The sequence below is a fragment of the Anomaloglossus baeobatrachus genome, chromosome 3 (assembly GCF_048569485.1).
Source record: "Anomaloglossus baeobatrachus isolate aAnoBae1 chromosome 3, aAnoBae1.hap1, whole genome shotgun sequence".
NCBI lineage: Eukaryota > Metazoa > Chordata > Amphibia > Anura > Aromobatidae > Anomaloglossus > Anomaloglossus baeobatrachus.
The window spans coordinates 526,504,079-526,515,616 of record NC_134355.1 but is presented as its reverse complement, the minus strand read 5'-3'; positions in this window follow the sequence as shown (position 1 = coordinate 526,515,616).

Genomic DNA, 11,538 nt, shown 5'->3' with positions numbered 1-11,538 from the left:
TCCTCTCCCCGGCGTATTCCAGAAAATGCAGTAGAAGCAACTGGAGGCACATTAACACGGGTATCAACATGTGGTGGCTTAGAGGAACGGGGAACAATGGGGACAGAATAACTGGGGGCATCCGGTGTTGTGGAGCTGTTAGGCGTCTCTCCATCCTCCAACAGAACCCTCCACTGAGGCTTGATGGTGAGAGCCTCATCAGTTAGAGCAGCAGCTTCCTCCACTGTCGCTGGTTTTCTCTCACGCACCCATTCCCGGATCTCAGCGGGGCACTGGGCAAAGAATTGTTCTTTTAGGATGACCTGCAGGAAGGTCTCCCAAGATAAGGCCTCCTCTGCCTCCAGCCAGCGATTACATATTTGTTTGAGTCTATGAGCATATATCTTAAAAGACACTTCCCCATCACAGGCTAAAGCACGGAACTGAGTCCTGTAAGTGTCTGGGGTCACAGCATAATGTTCTAGAATAGTCTGTTTAATATCCGCATACTCACAGTTCCACTGAGGGTCCATAGCTCTATAGGCTTCAGCAGCTCCCCCCTCTAGGAGCCCAACCAGATGCCGGACACGCTCCCTGTCCGGGACTTCCATTAATCGACACTGATGCTCAAAGTCCTGGAAGAAGCCCTCAATGTCGCCTGCAGCCTCATTAAATGGCTTAAAGTCTTTGCGGGACACCCTGGGAAGTTCCCTCATGATGGGTGCTGGGGTTACAGTCTGTCTGGAACCTCTCGCGGCTTCCACAGCGAGCTGCTTATCCAGCAATGCCATCTCCTCCATCCTGCGCTCCTTCTCTTTAGCTCCACGCATGACCTCCATCTTATATTCTATGGTGGTCTCCTCTCCCAGCAAGGCCATCTCCTCCTCGTACCACACAACCCACTGACTTTTTTGGGTATTTACCTCCGGCTGCCGTCTTTCTTCCGTTTGCTGTAAGGATCCTTCCTCCACGTCATTTTGCGAGCAGACTCCTTCTAGCGCCTCAATCAGCTGCTCCTTGGAGAGTCCTTTAAAACAAACTCCTACTTCACGGGCCTTTGATTGCAGGCTCCCCAAAGTCAAGGTCTTGTACTCTGCAGTGCTGGTTCCTGATGTTGAGCCATTGTCCTCCATTCCTTCTGCTCTGATCCCACCGCTGCCAACCAGTTTGTGACGGGAGTGTACAACAGAGCAAAGGATGGACGAGGCCGAGGGACGATCCAACAGGTTTATTCACAAGAACACTGGAACAGCACACGATAAGTCCACGTAAAACAGATTCGGAGGCCCTTCCCGACAACCCTCGGACCGGATAACAAAGCAATCGTCCTTACACTAGTCCAAAGAGTTCCACACAATCCCACGGGCCGCCACACAGGCCTAGCTCCGTCCGTGTCCACAGCCACCCAGGCTGGGAGTTCCTTCTTCTTCCAACTTTCAGCTCACTCTGAAGTTACAAAAAGGGAAATGCATTGTCTGTGCTCCTTGACCAGCCCACCATGTTCAGGGGGTAGGGGTCACACATCCTATCATCAATGGTTTGGTCCATCACAGGGCTCCGATATGTCTGCCAGCCACAGTAGATGAAGGGATCCCCTGCTGTGCAGAACAATGACTATTCCTTCACTGGCCAATGCAATTACAGACTAGATACACAACTCTGGATAGAAGATGACAGGCTATTTACATAATCATGACATAGTATCACAGCATATACAGTGAGAGGGTAAATTACATCTTCACAATCCCTCCCCCTCCCAACTTGTGTACGTACTAGGGACCTCTACAGGTCACTGGTTAAGTACACACAGGCAGAGCGTTACTTACATGTGGCTTCATGCAGCCACGAATTGGCATCGTAGCTCTCCCACATCATTGCCCAGGAGAACAGCTGTAGGCAGACCACCCATCACCCCAACCACACACCGCCTGACCCCAAAACCAAAGTTCAGATCCACAGTGGCTGTGGGAATAGTCCTCCATTGTCCACCAGCCAGTTAAATGACAATCCCAGGTCCTCTATGGATTGCCTCAGGCCGAACCACTCGGGGATCAGCCAGTGTGAGGAAAGCACCAGAGTCACAAAATCCAACAAGTCTCTGTCCATCCAGCACAACCTCCTGCAAGTGCTTACCTCGATGAGCAGAAGTCGTCATAACTGCGGGTCGCACCCCGTAAACTCCTGGTGGTGCAACATGGGGGGCTGAGTCACTAGGCCAGTCCTCACATAGCGGTGCCACATCTTCCTCCATGGCACTGGGCTGTAAATAATTAACAATCCGATTGGGTGCAGGATCAGTCCTCATTTGAACAGCTGGGCAGGAGACTTGCCGATGCCCTGGCTGTCCACATTGATAGCATCTGAGCTGGGTCTCCCTCCATCCAAGGCGTCCTCTTGGGTAAGGGGTAGGGGAACTTGGAGGCCGGCTCCCACCTGAAGGTGCTGTAGGGGTTTGAGGATGATTCCTCCATGGGCTGGCTGGGCATGAGGCCTGCAAATGCCCGGGATGCCTACAAACATAACACCTGCGCTCTGTTACTTCCTCTACCCGGCGTATTCCAGAAAATGCAGTAGAAGCAACTGGAGGCACATTAACACGGGTATCAACATGTGGTGGCTTAGAGGAACGGGGAACAATGGGGACAGAATAACTGGGGGCATCCGGTGTTGTGGAGCTGTTAGGCGTCTCTCCATCCTCCAACAGAACCCTCCACTGAGGCTTGATGGTGAGAGCCTGATCAGTTAGAGCAGCAGCTTCCTCCACTGTCGCTGGTTTTCTCTCACGCACCCATTCCCGGATCTCAGCGGGGCACTAGGCAAAGAATTGTTCTTTTAGGATGACCTGCAGGAAGGTCTCCCAAGATAAGGCCTCCTCTGCCTCCAGCCAGCGATTACATATTTGTTTGAGTCTATGAGCATATATCTTAAAAGACACTTCCCCATCACAGGCTAAAGCACGGAACTGAGTCCTGTAAGTGTCTGGGGTCACAGCATAATGTTCTAGAATAGTCTGTTTAATATCCGCATACTCACAGTTCCACTGAGGGTCCATAGCTCTATAGGCTTCAGCAGCTCCCCCCTCTAGCAGCCCAACCAGATGCCGGACACGCTCCCTGTCCGGGACTTCCATTAATCGACACTGATGCTCAAAGTCCTGGAAGAAGCCCTCAATGTCGCCTGCAGCCTCATTAAACGGCTTAAAGTCTTTGCGGGACACCCTGGGAAGTTCCCTCATGATGGGTGCTGGGGTTACAGTCTGTCTGGAACCTCTCGCGGCTTCCACAGCGAGCTGCTTATCCAGCAATGCCATCTCCTCCATCCTGCGCTCCTTCTCTTTAGCTCCACGCATGACCTCCATCTTATATTCTATGGTGGTCTCCTCTCCCAGCAAGGCCATCTCCTCCTCGTACCACACAACCCACTGACTTTTTTGGGTATTTACCTCCGGCTGCCGTCTTTCTTCCGTTTGCTGTGAGGATCCTTCCTCCATGTTATTTTGCGAGCAGACTCCTTTTGGCGCCTCAATCAGCTGCTCCTTGGAGAGTCCTTTGAAACGAACTCCTACTTCACGGGCCTTTGATTGCAGGCTCCCCAAAGTCCAGGTCTTGTACTCTGCAGTGCTGGTTCCTGATGTTGAGCCATTGTCCTCCATTCCTTCTGCTCTGATCCCACCGCTGCCAACCAGTTTGTGACGGGAGTGTACAACAGAGCAAAGGATGGACGAGGCCGAGGGATGATCCAACAGGTTTATTCACAAGAACACTGGAACAGCACACGATAAGTCCACGTAAAACAGATTCGGGGGCCCTTCCCGACAATCCTCGGACTGGATAACAAAGCAATCGTCCTTACACTAGTCCAAAGAGTTCCACACAATCCCACGGGCCGCCACACAGGCCTAGCTCCGTCCGTGTCCACAGCCACCCAGGCTGGGAGTTCCTTCTTCTTCCAACTTTCAGCTCACTCTGAAGTTACAAAAAGGGAAATGCATTGTCTGTGCTCCTTGACCAGCCCACCATGTTCAGGGGGTAGGGGTCACACATCCTATCATCAATGGTTTGGTCCATCACAGGGCTCCGATATGTCTGCCAGCCACAGTAGATGAAGGGATCCCCTGCTGTGCAGAACAATGACTATTCCTTCACTGGCCAATGCAATTACAGACTAGATACACAACTCTGGATAGAAGATGACAGGCTATTTACATAATCATGACATAGTATCACAGCATATACAGTGAGAGGGTAAATTACATCTTCACAATCCCTCCCCCTCCCAACTTGTGTACGTACTAGGGACCTCTACAGGTCACTGGTTAAGTACACACAGGCAGAGCGTTACTTACATGTGGCTTCATGCAGCCACGAATTGGCATCGTAGCTCTCCCACATCATTGCCCAGGAGAACAGCTGCAGGCAGACCACCCATCACCCCAACCACACATCGCCTGACCCCAAAACCAAAGTTCAGATCCACAGTGGCTGTGGGAATAGTCCTCCATTGTCCACCAGCCAGTTCAATGACAATCCCAGGTCCTCTATGGATTGCCTCAGGCCGAACCACTCGGGGATCAGCCAGTGTGAGGAAAGCACCCGAGTCACAAAATCCAACAAGTCTCTGTCCATCCAGCACAACCTCCTGCAAGTGCTTACCTCGATGAGCAGAAGTCGTCATCACTGCGGGTCGCACCCCGTAAACTCCTGGTGGTGCAACATGGGGGGCTGAGTCACTAGGCCAGTCCTCACATAGCGGCGCCACATCTTCCTCCATGGCACTGGGCTGTAAATAATTAACAATCCGATTGGGTGCAGGATCAGTCCTCATTTGAACAGCTGGGCAGGAGACTTGCCGATGCCCTGGCTGTCCACATTGATAGCATCTGAGCTGGGTCTCCCTTCATCCAAGGCGTCCTCTTGGGTAAGGGGTAGGGGAACTTGGAGGCCGGCTCCCACCTGAAGGTGCTGTAGGGGTTTGAGGATGATTCCTCCATGGGCTGGCTGGGCATGAGGCCTGCAAATGCCCGGGATGCCTACAAACATAACACCTGCGCTCTGTTACTTCCTCTCCCCGGCGTATTCCAGAAAATGCAGTAGAAGCAACTGGAGGCACATTAACACGGGTATCAACATGTGGTGGCTTAGAGGAACGGGGAACAATGGGGACAGAATAACTGGGGGCATCCGGTGTTGTGGAGCTGTTAGGCGTCTCTCCATCCTCCAACAGAACCCTCCACTGAGGCTTGATGGTGAGAGCCTCATCAGTTAGAGCAGCAGCTTCCTCCACTGTCGCTGGTTTTCTCTCACGCACCCATTCCCGGATCTCAGCGGGGCACTGGGCAAAGAATTGTTCTTTTAGGATGACCTGCAGGAAGGTCTCCCAAGATAAGGCCTCCTCTGCCTCCAGCCAGCGATTACATATTTGTTTGAGTCTATGAGCATATATCTTAAAAGACACTTCCCCATCACAGGCTAAAGCACGGAACTGAGTCCTGTAAGTGTCTGGGGTCACAGCATAATGTTCTAGAATAGTCTGTTTAATATCCGCATACTCACAGTTCCACTGAGGGTCCATAGCTCTATAGGCTTCAGCAGCTCCCCCCTCTAGGAGCCCAACCAGATGCCGGACACGCTCCCTGTCCGGGACTTCCATTAATCGACACTGATGCTCAAAGTCCTGGAAGAAGCCCTCAATGTCGCCTGCAGCCTCATTAAACGGCTTAAAGTCTTTGCGGGACACCCTGGGAAGTTCCCTCATGATGGGTGCTGGGGTTACAGTCTGTCTGGAACCTCTCGCGGCTTCCACAGCGAGCTGCTTATCCAGCAATGCCATCTCCTCCATCCTGCGCTCCTTCTCTTTAGCTCCACGCATGACCTCCATCTTATATTCTATGGTGGTCTCCTCTCCCAGCAAGGCCATCTCCTCCTCATACCACACAACCCACTGACTTTTTTGGGTATTTACCTCCGGCTGCCGTCTTTCTTCCGTTTGCTGTGAGGATCCTTCCTCCACGTCATTTTGCGAGCAGACTCCTTCTAGCGCCTCAATCAGCTGCTCCTTGGAGAGTCCTTTGAAACGAACTCCTACTTCACGGGCCTTTGATTGCAGGCTCCCCAAAGTCCAGGTCTTGTACTCTGCAGTGCTGGTTCCTGATGTTGAGCCATTGTCCTCCATTCCTTCTGCTCTGATCCCACCGCTGCCAACCAGTTTGTGACGGGAGTGTACAACAGAGCAAAGGATGGACGAGGCCGAGGGACGATCCAACAGGTTTATTCACAAAAACACTGGAACAGCACACGATAAGTCCACGTAAAACAGATTCGGGGGCCCTTCCCGACAACCCTCGGACTGGATAACAAAGCAATCGTCCTTACACTAGTCCAAAGAGTTCCACACAATCCCACGGGCTGCCACACAGGCGTAGCTCCGTCCATGTCCACAGCCACCCAGGCTGGGAGTTCCTTCTTCTTCCAACTTTCAGCTCACTCTGAAGTTACAAAAAGGGAAATGCATTGTCTGTGCTCCTTGACCAGCCCACCATGTTCAGGGGGTAGGGGTCACACATCCTATCATCAATGGTTTGGTCCATCACAGGGCTCCGATATGTCTGCCAGCCACAGTAGATGAAGGGATCCCCTGCTGTGCAGAACAATGACTATTCCTTCACTGGCCAATGCAATTACAGACTAGATACACAACTCTGGATAGAAGATGACAGGCTATTTACATAATCATGACATAGTATCACAGCATATACAGTGAGAGGGTAAATTACATCTTCACAATCCCTCCCCCTCCCAACTTGTGTACGTACTAGGGACCTCTACAGGTCACTGGTTAAGTACACACAGGCAGAGCGTTACTTACATGTGGCTTCATGCAGCCACGAATTGGCATCGTAGCTCTCCCACATCATTGCCCAGGAGAACAGCTGCAGGCAGACCACCCATCACCCCAACCACACATCGCCTGACCCCAAAACCAAAGTTCAGATCCACAGTGGCTGTGGGAATAGTCCTCCATTGTCCACCAGCCAGTTCAATGACAATCCCAGGTCCTCTATGGATTGCCTCAGGCCGAACCACTCGGGGATCAGCCAGTGTGAGGAAAGCACCCGAGTCACAAAATCCAACAAGTCTCTGTCCATCCAGCACAACCTCCTGCAAGTGCTTACCTCGATGAGCAGAAGTCGTCATAACTGCGGGTCGCACCCCGTAAACTCCTGGTGGTGCAACATGGGGGGCTGAGTCACTAGGCCAGTCCTCACATAGCGGTGCCACATCTTCCTCCATGGCACTGGGCTGTAAATAATTAACAATCCAATTGGGTGCAGGATCAGTCCTCATTTGAACAGCTGGGCAGGAGACTTGCCGATGCCCTGGCTGTCCACATTGATAGCATCTGAGCTGGGTCTCCCTCCATCCAAGGCGTCCTCTTGGGTAAGGGGTAGGGGAACTTGGAGGCCGGCTCCCACCTGAAGGTGCTGTAGGGGTTTGAGGATGATTCCTCCATGGGCTGGCTGGGCATGAGGCCTGCAAATGCCCGGGATGCCTACAAACATAACACCTGCGCTCTGTTTCTTCCTCTCCCCGGCGTATTCCAGAAAATGCAGTAGAAGCAACTGGAGGCACATTAACACGGGTATCAACATGTGGTGGCTTAGAGGAACGGGGAACAATGGGGACAGAATAACTGGGGGCATCCGGTGTTGTGGAGCTGTTAGGCGTCTCTCCATCCTCCAACAGAACCCTCCACTGAGGCTTGATGGTGAGAGCCTCATCAGTTAGAGCAGCAGCTTCCTCCACTGTCGCTGGTTTTCTCTCACGCACCCATTCCCGGATCTCAGCGGGGCACTGGGCAAAGAATTGTTCTTTTAGGATGACCTGCAGGAAGGTCTCCCAAGATAAGGCCTCCTCTGCCTCCAGCCAGCGATTACATATTTGTTTGAGTCTATGAGCATATATCTTAAAAGACACTTCCCCATCACAGGCTAAAGCACGGAACTGAGTCCTGTAAGTGTCTGGGGTCACAGCATAATGTTCTAGAATAGTCTGTTTAATATCCGCATACTCACAGTTCCACTGAGGGTCCATAGCTCTATAGGCTTCAGCAGCTCCCCCCTCTAGCAGCCCAACCAGATGCCGGACACGCTCCCTGTCCGGGACTTCCATTAATCGACACTGATGCTCAAAGTCCTGGAAGAAGCCCTCAATGTCGCCTGCAGCCTCATTAAACGGCTTAAAGTCTTTGCGGGACACCCTGGGAAGTTCCCTTATGATGGGTGCTGGGGTTACAGTCTGTCTGGAACCTCTCGCGGCTTCCACAGCGAGCTGCTTATCCAGCAATGCCATCTATTCCATCCTGCGCTCCTTCTCTTTAGCTCCACGCATGACCTCCATCTTATATTCTATGGTGGTCTCCTCTCCCAGCAAGGCCATCTCCTCCTCATACCACACAACCCACTGACTTTTTTGGGTATTTACCTCCGGCTGCCGTCTTTCTTCCGTTTGCTGTGAGGATCCTTCCTCCACATCATTTTGCGAGCAGACTCCTTTTGGCGCCTCAATCAGCTGCTCCTTGGAGAGTCCTTTAAAACGAACTCCTACTTCACGGGCCTTTGATTGCAGGCTCCCCAAAGTCCAGGTCTTGTACTCTGCAGTGCTGGTTCCTGATGTTGAGCCATTGTCCTCCATTCCTTCTGCTCTGATCCCACCGCTGCCAACCAGTTTGTGACGGGAGTGTACAACAGAGCAAAGGATGGACGAGGCCGAGGGACGATCCAACAGGTTTATTCACAAGAACACTGGAACAGCACACGATAAGTCCACGTAAAACAGATTCGGGGGCCCTTCCCGACAATCCTCGGACCGGATAACAAAGCAATCGTCCTTACACTAGTCCAAAGAGTTCCACACAATCCCACGGGCCGCCACACAGGCCTAGCTCCGTCCGTGTCCACAGCCACCCAGGCTGGGAGTTCCTTCTTCTTCCAACTTTCAGCTCACTCTGAAGTTACAAAAAGGGAAATGCATTGTCTGTGCTCCTTGACCAGCCCACCATGTTCAGGGGGTAGGGGTCACACATCCTATCATTAATGGTTTGGTCCATCACAGGGCTCCGATATGTCTGCCAGCCACAGTAGATGAAGGGATCCCCTGCTGTGCAGAACAATGACTATTCCTTCACTGGCCAATGCAATTACAGACTAGATACACAACTCTGGATAGAAGATGACAGGCTATTTACATAATCATGACATAGTATCACAGCATATACAGTGAGAGGGTAAATTACATCTTCACAATCCCTCCCCCTCCCAACTTGTGTACGTACTAGGGACCTCTACAGGTCACTGGTTAAGTACACACAGGCAGAGCGTTACTTACATGTGGCTTCATGCAGCCACGAATTGGCATCGTAGCTCTCCCACATCATTGCCCAGGAGAACAGCTGCAGGCAGACCACCCATCACCCCAACCACACATCGCCTGACCCCAAAACCAAAGTTCAGATCCACAGTGGCTGTGGGAATAGTCCTCCATTGTCCACCAGCCAGTTCAATGACAATCCCAGGTCCTCTATGGATTGCCTCAGGCCGAACCACTCGGGGATCAGCCAGTGTGAGGAAAGCACCCGAGTCACAAAATCCAACAAGTCTCTGTCCATCCAGCACAACCTCCTGCAAGTGCTTACCTCGATGAGCAGAAGTCGTCATAACTGCGGGTCGCACCCCGTAAACTCCTGGTGGTGCAACATGGGGGGCTGAGTCACTAGGCCAGTCCTCACATAGCGGTGCCACATCTTCCTCCATGGCACTGGGCTGTAAATAATTAACAATCCGATTGGGTTCAGGATCAGTCCTCATTTGAACAGCTGGGCAGGAGACTTGCCGATGCCCTGGCTGTCCACATTGATAGCATCTGAGCTGGGTCTCTCTCCATCCAAGGCGTCCTCTTGGGTAAGGGGTAGGGGAACTTGGAGGCCGGCTCCCACCTGAAGGTGCTGTAGGGGTTTGAGGATGATTCCTCCATGGGCTGGCTGGGCATGAGGCCTGCAAATGCCCGGGATGCCTACAAACATAACACCTGCGCTCTGTTACTTCCTCTCCCCGGCGTATTCCAGAAAATGCAGTAGAAGCAACTGGAGGCACATTAACACGGGTATCAACATGTGGTGGCTTAGAGGAACGGGGAACAATGGGGACAGAATAACTGGGGGCATCCGGTGGTGTGCAGCTGTTAGGCGTCTCTCCATCCTCCAACAGAACCCTCCACTGAGGCTTGATGGTGAGAGCCTCATCAGTTAGAGCAGCAGCTTCCTCCACTGTCGCTGGTTTTCTCTCACGCACCCATTCCCGGATCTCTGTGGGGCACTGGGCAAAGAATTGTTCTTTTAGGATGACCTGCAGGAAGGTCTCCCAAGATAAGGCCTCCTCTGCCTCCAGCCAGCGATTACATATTTGTTTGAGTCTATGAGCATATATCTTAAAAGACACTTCCCCATCACAGGCTAAAGCACGGAACTGAGTCCTGTAAGTGTCTGGGGTCACAGCATAATGTTCTAGAATAGTCTGTTTAATATCCGCATACTCACAGTTCCACTGAGGGTCCATAGCTCTATAGGCTTCAGCAGCTCCCCCCTCTAGGAGCCCAACCAGATGCCGGACACGCTCCCTGTCCGGGACTTCCATTAATCGACACTGATGCTCAAAGTCCTGGAAGAAGCCCTCAATGTCGCCTGCAGCCTCATTAAACGGCTTAAAGTCTTTGCGGGACACCCTGGGAAGTTCCCTCATGATGGGTGCTGGGGTTACAGTCTGTCTGGAACCTCTCGCGGCTTCCACAGCGAGCTGCTTATCCAGCAATGCCATCTCCTCCATCCTGCGCTCCTTCTCTTTAGCTCCACGCATGACCTCCATCTTATATTCTATGGTGGTCTCCTCTCCCAGCAAGGCCATCTCCTCCTCGTACCACACAACCCACTGACTTTTTTGGGTATTTACCTCCGGCTGCCGTCTTTCTTCCGTTTGCTGTGAGGATCCTTCCTCCTCGTCATTTTGCGAGCAGACTCCTTCTAGCGCCTCAATCAGCTGCTCCTTGGAGAGTCCTTTGAAACGAACTCCTACTTCACGGGCCTTTTATTGCAGGCTCCCCAAAGTCCAGGTCTTGTACTCTGCAGTGCGGGTTCCTGATGTTGAGCCATTGTCCTCCATTCCTTCTGCTCTGATCCCACCGCTGCCAACCAGTTTGTGACGGGAGTGTACAACAGAGCAAAGGATGGACGAGGCCGAGGGACGATCCAACAGGTTTATTCACAAGAACACTGGAACAGCACACAATAAGTCCACGTAAAACAGATTCGGGGGCCTTTCCCGACAATCCTCGGACCGGATAACAAAGCAATCGTCCTTACACTAGTCCAAAGAGTTCCACACAATCCCACGGGTCGCCACACAGGCCTAGCTCCGTCCGTGTCCACAGCCACCCAGGCTGGGAGTTCCTTCTTCTTCCAACTTTCAGCTCACTCTGAAGATACAAAAAGGGAAATGCATTGTCTGTGCTC